This window comes from Apium graveolens, chromosome 9 (assembly GCF_009905375.1).
Source record: "Apium graveolens cultivar Ventura chromosome 9, ASM990537v1, whole genome shotgun sequence".
In the NCBI taxonomy this organism is placed as follows: domain Eukaryota; kingdom Viridiplantae; phylum Streptophyta; class Magnoliopsida; order Apiales; family Apiaceae; genus Apium; species Apium graveolens.
The window spans coordinates 225433676-225449401 of NC_133655.1; the positions used below are offsets into that span (position 1 = coordinate 225433676).

General features: G+C 39.7%; 1 non-coding gene across 1 annotated transcript; it reads right to left on the reverse strand.

Moving 5' to 3' along the window:
* Positions 1–2326: 2326 nt before the first annotated feature.
* Positions 2327–2433, reverse strand: LOC141687997 (small nucleolar RNA R71). Its single transcript, XR_012561468.1, has one exon. It is a non-coding gene; the product is annotated as a small nucleolar RNA R71 (small nucleolar RNA).
* Between the last annotated feature and the right edge of the window lie 13293 nt (positions 2434–15726).

A 15726-nucleotide genomic window follows, 5' to 3' on the forward strand; every position in this document is an offset into this window, starting at 1 on the left:
ATAATTTACATATGTCTGGTATATCAACAGTTGAAAGCCTAGCCTATTGGTAGTTTCTACCTCGGCTACAGCGGCATCAACGCCTACAGGAAACTGCAGAACGTTTCCTATCCGCTCTCGAATTGGGAGCTTAATCATGTTCATCTTGTCTATCTGTTGTTGTGTGATGAAAGAAGAAAGCAAGGGTGAGCAATAAGTGATAAGTGGCATTTTATACCACTTAGAACGTCTTAAAATGGCTTAAATTGGTGTCTTGAAATCAAGTATTTTGTGTATTTGATGCGTTTTTCTAGTGTTTATGCATTTCAGGGTATTAGTTGCATTTCGGAGGAGGAATCATCAAGAATAAGCCTTGGCATGTGTTCACCATTGCGAGAGGAAAAGAACGGGCAGATTACGGCGAAGAAACGGAGCAAACCTGGATTTTTTCCAGTAGGGTCCTGCGCGCCCGCGCAGCAATGCTGAGCGGCCGCGCAGCAGCCTTGCGCGCCCGCGCAGAAATGCTGAGCGGCCGCGCAGGGTCGGGGAAAAGGATAAATTATTTTAGACTTCTACTTCTGTTTGGCTTCCAACTTCTATGTAATCTGAGTTTTATGGGACTATTATATAAGTAGATTTGAGACGTTTTCACAGGGAGAATGAAGGAGATTATGTTTTAGATTGTGTTTTGCGCAAGAAGCGAAGGAGATAAGGAAGAAGACCGATTTAGCACACTGCAGCGAAGAGGAAGCATATTTTCTTGTGATTCTTGTTTCGTTGTAACGTTGGATGCTAGTTTTCTTGCTTTGACTTATTTACTCTTGTGACGTACTCTGTTTTAATATAATTAGTTTAGTTATTATTTTCTTGTGTTGTTTATTATAATTTCATATGAACCCATGATGTCGATAAGTTCTATTATGGGCTAAGCGTGATCATGGGGTTGCAACGGATTTATTATGGAATTCTTTAGTTAATTGTTTAATACTTTAGTATGTGATGATTGCATGATATCTAGTATTGGTTGTGCGTATTCGTCTTATGTGCGTCGCGAACATATAAGATAGGGTGTTAATCTCTTGTGAAGCGACGGTGGATCTTGAGATTTAGAACTTGCCATGCTAGCATAGGTTCATGTACGTTGAGCATGATTAGTGGGTAATTCTAACAGTTTTATTTGCCCTATGTAATCAAAAGGGATAACTTGTGCTTAAATCGTTGTGTTATCAATTTCTGTAGACATATAGGAACTCAACATGATTGATGACTATTCAACTTCTATCTTAATTGTGGATGTTTGGTAGAATGGTATTAGTACAATGAAAGTTGGCTTTTATCAGTTTCGTGTTATTCGATTAATGTCATCACTGTCACATGCTAAAGGTAATAACAATGGCTATAGAAGGAAGTAATAATGAAGTTGTGATCTCATGAGTGTTTTATTATTGATAAATTGAAGTGTTAGTTAAGTGGTTAATTAAGTAGTTAATTATAGTTAATATTTAATCAACAATTTTAAGTGTTATTATCTTAACATTGAGAAGTAGTCATACATTGGTGAGTGAGTTAAATTAGACAATAAATTAGCCCGAGTCTCTGAGGGAACGAACTAGAAAGTATTCTATATTACTTGCGAACGCGTATACTTGCGTGAATATTAGTGCGTGTTTTCACCCTAACAAGTTTTTGGCGCCGCTGCCGGGGACTCGGCATATTTGTTTAGTTTATGTACTTACCATCATTGGTCATTAGGACTCAGTGATTAGGACGTAGTAGTTAATTACTCTTTTCGGTTGTGTTTCAGGTACTTTAGCAAGCGTTTATGCAAACTCGTTCTCGTGCTCGCAAGAGGACCTTAGATACAGCTGAGGAGAAAGATGAAGTTCTTGATACTCCGGAGAAGTTAGATTTTGAGGATTCGGATTCAGGAACTGAGCAGAAAGAACCAGTAAACATGGGAGATCGTATTGTTCAAGCTGATCCAGCTCTTATGGATTTTTCTCGGCCTAAAATTGATGACATTCGGTCAAGCATCCTTCATCCGGCTATTCAAGCTAACACCTTTGAAATCAAGCCGGGCACTATTCAGATGGTGCAGAATTCCGTTTCTTTTGGAGGAGCGGCAACTGAAGACCCCAACATGCACATAAGGAATTTTGTCGAGATCTGCAGCTCTTTTAAGTATAATGGCGTGACTGATGAGGCTATCAAGTTGAGGCTTTTCCCATTCTCACTGAGGGATAAGGCTAAAGACTGGTTACATTCTGAACCAGCTGGGTCCATTACTACGTGGCAAGATCTTGCGCAAAAGTTTCTGGTGAAGTTTTATCCAATGGCAAAGACTGCTGCTATGAGGAGTGCTCTTACTCAGTTTGCGCAACAACCTACAGAATCTATGTGCGAGGCTTGGGAACGCTACAAGGAAATGTTGAGAAAATGTCCACATCATGGAATGCCGGATTGGATGGTAATCACTGGTTTTTATAATGGTTTGGGGGCCCAATCTCGGCCCATGCTCGATGCAGCAGCGGGAGGAGCCTTATGGGCTAAAAGCTATACTGAGGCGTATAATCTTATAGAGACAATGGATGTAAACGAGCATCAAAACCCAACTCAGAGGATGACGTCAGGCAAGGTCGCAGGTATTCTGGAAGTTGATGCAGCCACCGCTATTGCAGCCCAGCTCCAAGCGCTATCAATGAAGGTTGATTCTCTGGCTACGTATGGAGTTAATCAAATAGCTATGGTTTGTGAGCTTTGTGCAGGTTCTCATGCTACGGATCAGTGTTCTCTTGTCAACAAATCTGTTCAGTATGTGAATAATTATCAGCGACAACAGTAGCCTGTGCCAGCGACCTATCATCCTAACAACAGAAATCATCCAAATTTCAGCTGGGGAAATAATCAGAATGCTATTCAGCCACCATATCAGCAAGGAGTAAGTAAACAGTTTAACCCACCTGGATTCCAGCAACCACAGCAGTATGCTACAAGGCAATCATATCCTCAACAGGGAAGTGCAGCTGCACCTACTAGTGCTGATTTTGAGGAACTTAAGCTGTTGTGCAAGAGTCAGGCGGTTTCTATCAAGACCTTGGAAAATCAAATCGGTCAATTAGCCAATGCAGTGCTCAATCGTCAACCTGGCACTCTTCCCAGTGACACGGAAGTACCAGGCAGGAAGGAAGCTAAAGAGCAAGTCAAGGCTATTACCTTAAGGTCTGGAAAAGTAGCTGATGCTGAAAAGGCAAAAGAAGTCGAAGCTGAAGTTAGAGATGAAGAATCTAAGCAAAAGGAGAAAGTGGCGGAACCAAGGAAGACTACTGTTGAACACACTCTGCCTGAGGCTAATACAGGGGAGAAACAACTCTATCCTCCACCACCTTTTCCTAAGAGATTGCAGCAACAAAAGCTGGATAGACAGTTCGGGAAGTTTCTGGAGGTGTTCAAGAAACTTCACATCAATATACCTTTCGCTGAGGCTCTGGAACAAATGCCTAGTTATGCGAAGTTTATGAAGACTATTCTTTCAAGGAAGGTGAAACTGGATGACCTTGAAACCGTTGCTCTCACGGAAGAATGCAGCGCTGTTCTGCAGCAAAAGTTACCACCAAAACTAAAAGATCCAGGAAGCTTCACCATTCCTTGCACCATTGGCAATCTAACTTTTGACAAGTGCCTTTGTGATTTGGGAGCAAGCATTAATCTGATGCCGTTGTCGATCTTTAAAAAGCTGGATCTGCCTGATCCAAAACCCACATACATGTCGCTACAATTGGCTGACCGTTCCATTACTTACCCAAGGGGCATAGTTGAGGATGTGCTCGTCAAGGTGGATAAGCTCTTCTTTCCTGCAGATTTTGTTATTCTGGATTTTGAGGAAGATAAGAAGATTCCCATAATCTTGGGGAGGCCTTTCTTGGCTACTGGCCGTACCTTGATAGATGTGCAAAAAGGGGAACTTACTATGCGGGTCCAAGATCAGGATGTGACCTTCAACGTATTCAAGGCAATGAAATTCCCTACAGAAGATGAGGAGTGCTTAAAAGTGGATGTGATTGATTCTGCGGTTACTTCGGAACTCGATCACATGCTAATGTCTGATGCATTGGAAAAGGCCTTAGTGGGGGATTTTGACAGCGATGATGAAGATAGCAACGAGCAATTACAATATCTGAACGCTTCTCCATGGAAGCGAAAGCTCGACATACCATTTGAATCTCTTGGTACTTCTGACCTTAAGAATGCTGAAGGGAAGCTCAAACCATCAATAGAGGAAGCACCTACCTTGGAGCTCAAACCATTACCTGAACACTTGAGGTATGCTTTTTTAGGTGATTCATCTACGTTACCTGTTATTATTTCAGCTGACCTTTCAAGTAGTGAGGAAGACAAGCTCTTAAGGATTTTGAGAGAATTCAAATCAGCTATAGGATGGACCATAGCAGACATCAAGGGGATAAGTCCTTCATATTGTATGCATAAAATTCTGTTAGAGGAAGGTAGTAAGCCAACTGTGGAACAGCAGCGAAGACTGAACCCGATCATGAAGGAGGTGGTGAAGAAAGAAATTCTGAAATGGCTAGATACATGCATCATTTATCCTATTTCTGACAGCTCGTGGGTGAGCCCCGTGCAATGTGTACCTAAGAAAGGAGGTATCACTGTGGTCGCAAATGAAAAGAATGAGCTCATCCCTACTCGAACAGTTACAGGATGGAGAGTATGCATGGATTATAGAAAATTGAACAAAGCCACAAGGAAGGATCACTTCCCTCTCCCATTCATTGATCAAATGCTTGAAAAATTGGCGGGACATGAGTATTTTTGTCTTCTGGATGGTTATTCCGGGTATAATCAGATTTGTATTGCACCAGAGGATCAGGAAAAGACTACCTTCACTTGTCCATTTGGCACATTTGCTTTTCGTAGAGTTTCGTTTGGGTTATGTGGCGCCCCGACCACCTTTCAGAGATGTATGATGGCTATATTCTCTGACATGATTGGAAATAACGTCGAAGTGTTCATGGATGACTTCTCCGTCTTTGGACATTCATATGATGAATGTTTGAATAATCTGCGCGCCGTACTCAAAAGATGCGTGGAAACTAATTTGGTGCTTAATTGGGAGAAATGTCATTTTATGGTGCGTGAAGGCATTATCCTTGGGCATAAGGTCTCTAGCAAAGGTCTGGAGGTGGACAAGGCCAAGGTGGGAGTCATTGAAAATCTTCCCCCACCTAATTCGGTGAAAGGAATCCGTAGTTTTCTCGGTCATGCGGGTTTTTATCGGCGATTCATCAAGGACTTTTCAAAGATATCTAAGCCGTTGTGCAATTTACTTGAGAAAGATGTGCCTTTCAAATTTGATGATGAATGTTTGGCAGCATTCGAGACTCTCAAGGAGAGTTTGATCACGGCACCAGTTATTACAGCACCAGATTGGACAGAACCGTTTGAGATGATGTGTGATGCGAGTGACTATGCGGTAGGTGCAGTTCTGGGACAGCGCAAGAAAAATCTCTTCCATGTGGTCTACTATGCGAGTAAGACTTTAAATGGGGCCCAATTGAACGACACCACTACTGAGAAGGAGCTTTTGGCTATAGTCTTTGGCTTTGAGAAATTTCGATCTTATCTGCTTGGTACGAAAGTGACAGTATTCACTGATCATGCAGCTATTCGCTATCTGGTTTCTAAGAAGGATTCGAAGCCGAGACTCATTCGTTGGGTGCTTTTACTTCAAGAATTTGAGTTAGAGATCAAAGATAGAAAAGGTACTGAGAATCAAGTAGCTGACCATCTCTCTAGGTTGGAGAATCCCGATTCTACTTCACAAGATAGGACGTTAATCAATGAATCTTTTCCGGATGAGCAGTTGTTTGCAATTCAGGAGGAAGAACCATGGTTTGCAGATATTGTAAACTATCTTGTCAGCAATATAATGCCGCTTAATTTGACATCCGCTCAAAAGAAGAAGTTTCTGCATGAGGTGAAGTGGTATATGTGGGATGAACCATATATGTTTAGACAGGGAGCTGACCAGATCATCAGGAGATGTATCCCGTTCTGTGAGACGGAGGGGATATTACGAGACTGCCATTCCATGGTTTATGGTGGACACTATGGAGGTGAGAAGACGGCAGCTCGTATTCTGCAAGCAGGTTTTTTCTGGCCTACTTTGTTCAAGGATGCTCATCAGTTTGTTTTAAGGTGTGATCGTTGCCAAAGAGTGGGAAATTTGTCAAGGAAGGATGAGATGCCATTAAATGTGATGCTTGAAGTCGAGGTCTTTGATGTATGGGGAATCGATTTCATGGGGCCTTTTATCTCGTCTTGCAATAATCAGTACATCTTGCTGGCAGTCGATTATGTCTCAAAATGGGTCGAAGTTAAAGCTTTACCGACAAATGATGCAAAGGCAGTGCTAAATTTTCTTCATAAGCAAATTTTCACAAGGTTTGGAACGCCTCGGGTAATCATAAGTGATGAAGGATCGCATTTTTGCAACCGTAAGTTCACTTCTATGATGCAGCGTTATAATGTGAATCATCGAGTAGCTACTGCCTATCATCCGCAAACAAATGGTCAAGCGGAAGTGGCTAACAGAGAGATAAAGCGCATTCTAGAGAAGGTTGTTTGTCCGTCAAGGAAGGATTGGTCTTTAAAGCTCGATGAAGCTGTTTGGGCTTACAGAACAGCATACAAAACTCCACTTGGGATGTCACCGTTTCAGTTGGTGTACGGTAAGGGATGTCATCTACCGGCGGAGCTTGAGCATAAGGCCTACTGGGCATTGAAGAAATTGAACCTGGATTTAGATGCAGCTGGTAAGAAAAGAATGCTTCAGCTTAATGAACTTGATGAATTTCGACTGCAAGCGTACGAGAATAACAAAATGTATAAGGAAAAGGTGAAGAGGTGGCACGATAGGAAGCTACATCCTAAGTTATTTGTGCCAGGGCAACAAGTTCTTTTATTCAACTCTCGGCTCCGACTTTTTCCTGGGAAGTTGAAATCAAGGTGGTCTGGACCTTTTATTGTCAAAACTGTGTTTCAACATGGAGCGGTGGAAATTTTTGAGAATGATTCGGACCAAGCATTCAAGGTTAACGGTCAGCGGTTGAAGCACTACTATGGGGACATGGCAAACCAAGAGGTGGTTAGTGCCATTTTGTTGACTACTTGAGAAAGGTACAGAACGTCAAGCTAATGACGAAAAAGAAGCGCTGCGTGGGAGGCAACCCATGAATTGTTGTTACAGGAACCCTTAGAAGTTAATAACCTATCCAAAAACACAAAAAAAATCAGAAAACAGGGGCTGAAAATTTTTTTTCCAGAGACCCTCTGCGCGCCCGCGCAGCTATGCTGAGCGGCCGCACAGCTTGCTGCGCGCCCGCGCAGAAATGCTGAGCGGCCGCGCAGGGGTCGAGTTCCAGAAAAGTTTTTGCAGTTCAGAAAAAAAAAAAAACAAAAACACAAAAAACCCATCACAGAACATAAACCCACGAATTCTTTTCCCATTACCCCATGATTTTATCCCTCAACCCCACTCCTAATCTAATTTAACCTACTCCACACCCTATATATACATACACCTATCCTACATATCTCCCACAAACTTCCTACACTTAAACCCTCTCATAAACATCAAAAATCAGTTCTTACACACTTTTATTCACAAAACAATGGCACCCAAGAGAGCACGCACTATTGACAGCAGCAGCACAGTTCCTACTGCTGATTCATCAAGGGGTACTGCTGCAAGGCCTCGGTTAACTGACAGAGCTGCGGAGGAGGAGTACACTAGGCAGTTGGGGAAGCCGATTCTGAAGGAGAGGGGGTTTTTACCATCAGGGAGGGATGGTGAGTTGTTGCCCATGATTGCAGAGAAGGGGTGGATAGCTTTTTGTGAGTCACCCGAAGCAGTACCGATGAGTGTTGTTCGCGAGTTTTACGCGAAAACGAAGGCTGAAAAGAATGGGTTTTCCGTAGTTCGTGGGCTGACGGTTGATTATCATCCTGCGGCGATTCGCCGTGTGATTGGACAGCGAGAGAGGAAGCCCGATGAGGAGAACTGGAATGAAAAGACTGTTGAGGATTTTGACTTGGATTTGATTTGTGTGACTCTCTGTCGACCGGGCACAGTTTGGAACCGCAGTCTAGCCAATAATGAGTATCGTCACTTTCCGGCGATCGCCATGAACAGGTATGCCCGTGCATGGAATGCATTTATATGTGCTAATATTTTGCCTTCTTCACATGCACACGAGGTCACAGTTGAGAGAGCACAGTTATTGTGGGAAATTCTGAATGAGGAATACTATGTGGACCTTGGTGAGTTTATCTACCAAGGAATTCTGAAGTTTTTGAGGGGAGCAAAGCATATGAACATCCCTTATGCATCCACGGTTACGAAGCTATGCCGAGCAGTAGGAGTGAACTGGCCGACTCATGAGCAGTTGCAGTTGCCAGCAGCTCCGATAGATTCTGGCACTCTGAATGGGATGCAGGAGTGGACCGGTGGTGAGCCTGAGGAGCATGGGCTGGGTTATCGTCTTCCAGGAGGACGTCCAGCACGAGGTGCTACTATGGCTAGGCCAGGGCATGGTGAGGCTGGTTCTTCGAGAGCTCAGGAGGGTGCTGGGATGGGTGATGCCCAATATAGGAGGCTTTCACGGCGGATGAATGCCATGTATGAGACGCAGAGCAGGTTTGCTCAGGAGCTCACTCTTGTGTTAGGGACTGCTTTTCGAGGCCTTGGAGCTGATATCCAGTGGCCAGTTTTTGGTGAGGACTCTGCATACCCGCCGCCTGATACTCCACCCACTGAGGGTGATGATGATGATGACTCCGAGTAGGTATACCTTGTATTCCTTTCTACTACCTTCACTGGGGACAGTGAAGATTTTAAGTTTGGGGGTGGTAGTTAAGGAATATTTTATGTGTGTCATATAGCTGCATATTCATGATAGTTAGTTCATATAGTTGCATAATTTTTGCCATATAGTTTTTTTTTATATAGCTTTATTTGTTTATCATATCATATAGCTCATGCATATACCATGATCCCTTTTGCAATGATTTATCGACTGAATTGTGATATTGATGCGAGTGTAGTGATAGCATTAAAGTGATATTAAGTTGTGTAGGTTGATATGCATGCTAGAAGCACTTGTATTTTCACTAAGTCTTAGAGAATGCTTAAGGGCTAGATTGTTGTTATGATCTGATTATTTTCGAGGATAATCTATTTATTATGCTTAGAATTTGATAATAGGTTCTTAGTGGTAAAGGCATGAAAAAGAAAAAAAATGGAGTAAAAATGGAATTTGTTGCTAGTTGTGGCTAGGCGTCAAATGGCTAGTAGCCGGCTCGCATGTTATGCGAGTAGTCTAGGGTTGAGCAAGATGGAGCGAAACGCACTTGCTCAGAAAAAAAAAAAAATTTTTTTTTTGCATAATTGATCAAGAGTGGGCTCTTTGGTATTCGAGTTATTAAGTTCTTAGGGGACTTGGTGCCTAGTGACCTAAGGCTTTTAGAGTCTGGGATCCGCTAACCTAACGCTCGTTACATGGATACCATTGTATAAGTCTTTTGTGGAACTCACTCATTGCACGGTCAAATAAGCATTTGAGTTGTAAATAAAAAGCACAATTCCGTAGTAAGCTCCAGAGTTCTTGTAGTGTTGTATATCACTTTGTGCCTAGAATTTTTATTCTTTGTATAATCGTAGGATTGCCTTGAAGATAGTCTAGTCATAGTAATTGGTCTAATTCCGAAGCATATCTGTTAAGCATTTGCACACACCACGTTTCTGGCTGTATGTCCGTTTGCATGAGTTTATTGATCTTTAGTTGTCTAACTACATTCGTTGAGATGTGACAATTTGGTTGGTTAATTGTAGTAAGGGGGATCGTTGCATTTTCATATAGATTGCATTCATGCATATTTTTATTTGTTTTGAGTCTGTGACGCTTGAGGACAAGCATCGATTTAAGTTTGGGGGTGTGATAAGTGGCATTTTATACCACTTAGAACGTCTTAAAATGGCTTAAATTGGTGTCTTGAAATCAAGTATTTTGTGTATTTGATGCGTTTTTCTAGTGTTTATGCATTTCAGGGTATTAGTTGCATTTCGGAGGAGGAATCATCAAGAATAAGCCTTGGCATGTGTTCACCATTGCGAGAGGAAAAGAACGGGCAGATTACGGCGAAGAAACGGAGCAAACCTGGATTTTTTCCAGTAGGGTCCTGCGCGCCCGCGCAGCAATGCTGAGCGGCCGCGCAGCAGCCTTGCGCGCCCGCGCAGAAATGCTGAGCGGCCGCGCAGGGTCGGGGAAAAGGATAAATTATTTTAGACTTCTACTTCTGTTTGGCTTCCAACTTCTATGTAATCTGAGTTTTATGGGACTATTATATAAGTAGATTTGAGACGTTTTCACAGGGAGAATGAAGGAGATTATGTTTTAGATTGTGTTTTGCGCAAGAAGCGAAGGAGATAAGGAAGAAGACCGATTTAGCACACTGCAGCGAAGAGGAAGCATATTTTTTTGTGATTCTTGTTTCGTTGTAACGTTGGATGCTAGTTTTCTTGCTTTGACTTATTTACTCTTGTGACGTACTCTGTTTTAATATAATTAGTTTAGTTATTATTTTCTTGTGTTGTTTATTATGATTTCATATGAACCCATGATGGCGATAAGTTCTATTATGGGCTAAGCGTGATCATGGGGTTGCAACGGATTTATTATGGAATTCTTTAGTTAATTGTTTAATACTTTAGTATGTGATGATTGCATGATATCTAGTATTGGTTGTGCGTATTCGTCTTATGTGCGTCGCGAACATATAAGATAGGGTGTTAATCTCTTGTGAAGCGACGGTGGATCTTGAGATTTAGAACTTGCCATGCTAGCATAGGTTCATGTACGTTGAGCATGATTAGTGGGTAATTCTAACAGTTTTATTTGCCCTATGTAATCAAAAGGGATAACTTGTGCTTAAATCGTTGTGTTGTCAATTTCTGTAGACATATAGGAACTCAACATGATTGATGACTATTCAACTTCTATCTTAATTGTGGATGTTTGGTAGAATGGTTTTAGTTCAATGAAAGTAGGCTTTTATCAGTTTCGTGTTATTCGATTAATGTCATCACTGTCACATGCTAAAGGTAATAACAATGGCTATAGAAGGAAGTAATAATGAAGTTGTGATCTCATGAGTGTTTTATTATTGATAAATTGAAGTGTTAGTTAAGTGGTTAATTAAGTAGTTAATTATAGTTAATATTTAATCAACAATTTTAAGTGTTATTATCTTAACATTGAGAAGTAGTCATACATTGGTGAGTGAGTTAAATTAGACAATAAATTAGTCTGAGTCTCTGAGGGAACGAACTAGAAAGTATTCTATATTACTTGCGAACGCGTATACTTGCGTGAATATTAGTGCGTGTTTTCGCCCTAACAATAAGCCCACCAAAATAATATGTATAATAATTAACAATATATGAGCATCTTCATAGTACTCATGAAAGTCTTGGTCAAGCAGAAATGAACCAAGTTTGATATCTTAATGCGACGAAGTCACAAAATATTCAGTATATATATACATATATACTTTTCAAAATCTTTGAAATCCTCTGACATGTATAATATACATAGAGTTCCAATTTATAACTGTATAAAGATATCGTTGCAAGGTGATCTCATATATCTAACCTTGTCTCAACGTTTTTGTTAAAAATCTTTGTCATGCATAAGATAATCATTTACTAGATATAAGTTGAAAATATGAAGTTACAAGATACTCCAATATACTTATATTTTTTTCGAATATTACTTGAACTACCACCGTTCAAGGTATAAATAGTTCATCCCATAGATGAAGTTACAAGACAAAACTTGTATAGAGTCAATCTCTCAAATATCATCAAAATGAAATGAAGTTACGAGATACTTCATTTGATAAAAACATCATTTTGAAAACTCGACCCTGCCAACACTCAACAATCGCCCAACCGTAGCCTTTCTATCGAAGTGTTCTGGGTAGTGTTGCAGAAATATCCAACTGGATGATGAACTTATTACGGGAGTTTGCCGCGCCAGGAAGACCACTCACGATGATCAGTCGCAGTAGTGCAACCCCACCATTTTCTACATGTAGAGGAGAACAGTCGGATTTACTTGTCAACCGAATGCTGGACTCCTAAGGAATGGACCGTCTTAGGAACTTCCGGGCCATTTGGGCCAATATAATAAGGCTGGGCCGGTGCCACTCGACCACTTACGACACTCCTACTTCAGATGAAATACATGAATCTGAAACGTAAAGCTCGTCCCCCCTTTTCCCAAGTAGAAACTTGTTGATACGGCTCCACCAAGAAGTCGTATCTAGTTGGAAAGGAAAACTCACCGATATTTCCCAGGCGATGCCTGTTAATGGATTAAACTCATTCCAAGAATTTTACTTCCCGAGTGTTGGGTAAGTAATCAAAAACTCTTTTATCAAATCAGCAACCTCGTTGCGAATATAAAAACACGTCATGGAGCCGGATCCCTCAGATATTTGGGATCCGCTCTAACTTTCAAAAATAGTTTTGATAAAGTTTGAAAATAATATCTGGAAATATTTAAAGTAAGAATGATTTGATAGTATCAATCATTTTCCGAATACCTAGCGAATATTGACACATTATTCTTTAAGAAAAATAAAGAATATTATTTAATAAAATAAGCGGAGTCATTAGTCCTCGAATGAATATTCAGACTAATATTCATTAAATAAAATAAGCGAAGTCATAAGTCCTCGAATGAATATTCAGACTAATATTCATTTATTAATAGAAATAAAATAAGTTTCATAACTAGAAACTCTATTCAATAATTAAACTAGTCTTTGATCGCAATAGGAATCTTAAATGAATATTCAAAAAATAATATTCACTTATAATATAAAACTATCGAATAAACATTATTCGATTAATAGTTTTGAAAACTATTTATATATATTTATAATATACTCGGGAACATCGCCTCTCGGTTTAGGAAAATGTTCAACTCTGAGACCCATATACTAAGGGTATACGCAAGTACTGCTTATCTCTAGCATATGTATTATGCAGTTTATAAACAATTGAATCGATAACAAGATATCAAGATTACAAAACAGGCATGCATATATATATATATATCAACATGCTCCAATATCTCGCAAGACTTTGCTAATAATAATCATGCACTTATCACAAGATAATGCATATATATATATACATCACAACAACAGCTATACGGGTTGAAAACTTGCCTGAGTGTTCTGGGATAGACTTAAGCTTAGAGTAGGTCCGGTAACCTATGAACAACAATATAATACGAAATTAGACCACGGTCGCTTAAGAAACTAGTCAAAACTCACTCATACCCTAACGGTCGCTTACGGTCGCTTATACGCTTACCGATTTGCGTTAATCGCTTGCGTATCCTCGGCTCCACCAATTTTAATAAACTAACTGTTATGAATTTTAAGACGACTCTTTCGTGAATACTCTACCAACTTCCTAACCCACCTTACATAATTGTTTCGTAATCCAATTAGTCTTTTAAGGGACTTAAACAAGGTCTCAAAGTAAAGCGAGGGGTAAAGGTTCGTTCGCGAAATGTCGTTACTTAAAACGGTCGTTTCTCCTAAACCGTACATCGGAACCAAGCGATCCACATATCAAAATGAAGCTTATGACACGCTCTAGATAAATATGTAAATTTTACAGATTGGTTGTTGAGTTTTCTGTTCTGAATACTAAGAACAAGCAGTTGAATAAAAATGGGCATTACGACAGCTATATTTACACGATTACCAATGTTTAAACTACTCCAGTTAACCACCAACCAACTCATAACCATCAATACAACAAAACTTCACCTAAACCATACCACATCAGTCCATAACCTCCAAGTTTTTCAACTCAAAGAACCACAATCAAGACCTATGAACTATAATCAAGCTTCAATTACCAAAACACTTCCAAATTAAACCAAACTACTAATGATCACAATCCATGCTTCTCATTTCACAAAACCAACCATTAAACTTACTAACAAATAAAGTAAAGGCTAGGGTTTGAATTTTATACCTTCCTTGGTAGATGTTAAGTTGCTAGGAAACCTTAGGGAGCCTTAATCTAACCTCCTACAAGCTTGATCTTTCCAAAGAAATCAAGAACACAAAGTTAGGTTTTGAAGTTTCTAAACGTCTGATTGAAAGAACTGTAAAAATGAGGGTCTTACATTGCTTAGTTGGACGATACTTGTGAACAAGAGTTGTAGGTCATCTCAATACCTTTCTAACGAGCTATAGAACACAACATTTGAGTGAGTATTCAAGGAGATATGGCAGTTTGAAGTTGCTGATATTGTTTTGGCCGAGAGCTTTTGTTCTTGGAAGCAAAAGTCAACTTCTAATTTTTATGTTTTATGATATTTGCTTGGTTGCTTCTCCTTTTTGTCTTGGCAAATGTTTTAGCTTTTTATCATGGTAAATTTTACATGGCCCAAAATCAACCAACAAAATAAAACTCCTTGTCATGCTTATGTCATCCTGCTTGTGTCATCTATTTGCCACATGTCTTTGTCTTGTGGTTTGATGATGTCATAATACCTTGGATTCTTGTACAAGCTTATCTCTTGGTTGCGTATTTCTTTTACGGTTCGCGTAACTTTCGTTCTCATTCATCATTTGAGGGGTCATATCCGGGATCTTATTACTTGGGTTCCCCTAAACCTTTCTCAATATTTTATATTCCTTTTATGATCCTCTCTTATAATCCTTGAATTTAAATCCTTTTAATCCTGTTATCTTATACTCAATTCTTTCGGTATCTGGTGCATTTTCGGGAAAATCAAAGTGTTCGTATTTTGATTATGACGATCTTTACTTACACTCATTTACTTTATGAAATACTAATACGATCTTAGAATTTCCATAACAGTACTCCTATATAGCGTGGTCTGATAATTTTCCTTAATCAACATCGTCAGCAAAAAGTTACTATTCATCATTGTTTCAAAATTCCAAAAATTGGGGTTATTACAGAAGTGAACCAACCATGTGCCTATAACTTGAAATATCCACTGGCTTTTCAGTAGTGTTTAATTCAAGCTTAGTTGCAGTGGCCATGGGAGTTTTTGCAGATGTGCAATCCATTAGATCAAACTTCTTCAAAAGATCATGAATGTATTTAGTTTTACTAATGAATATTCCATCACTAACTTGCTTAACTTGCAAACCAAGAAAGTAAGTTAGTTCTCCCATCATGCGCATTTCATACTTACTTTGCATCAATTTGGCAAATTTTTTGCAAAGTTTTACATCTGTAGAGCCAAAAATAATATCATCTACATAAATTTGAACAAGTATACTAGAGAAATTAACATTTCTAAAGAATAAAGTTTTATCAACAGTACCTCTTATGAAGTGATTTTCCAAAAGAAACTTTGATAAAGTGTCATACCAGGCTCTAGGTGCTTGCTTCAGTCCATAAAGTGCTTTCAAAAGATAATAAACATGATTTGGGAAATTTGGTCTTCAAAACCAAGAGGCTGACTAACATAGACTTCCTCCTCCAAATCTCCATTCAGAAATGCACTTTTGACATCCATTTGATAGACCTTGAAATTGGCATGAGATGCATAGGCTAAAAAATTCTGATGGCTTCAAGTCTTGCAACATGAGCAAAAGTTTCATCAA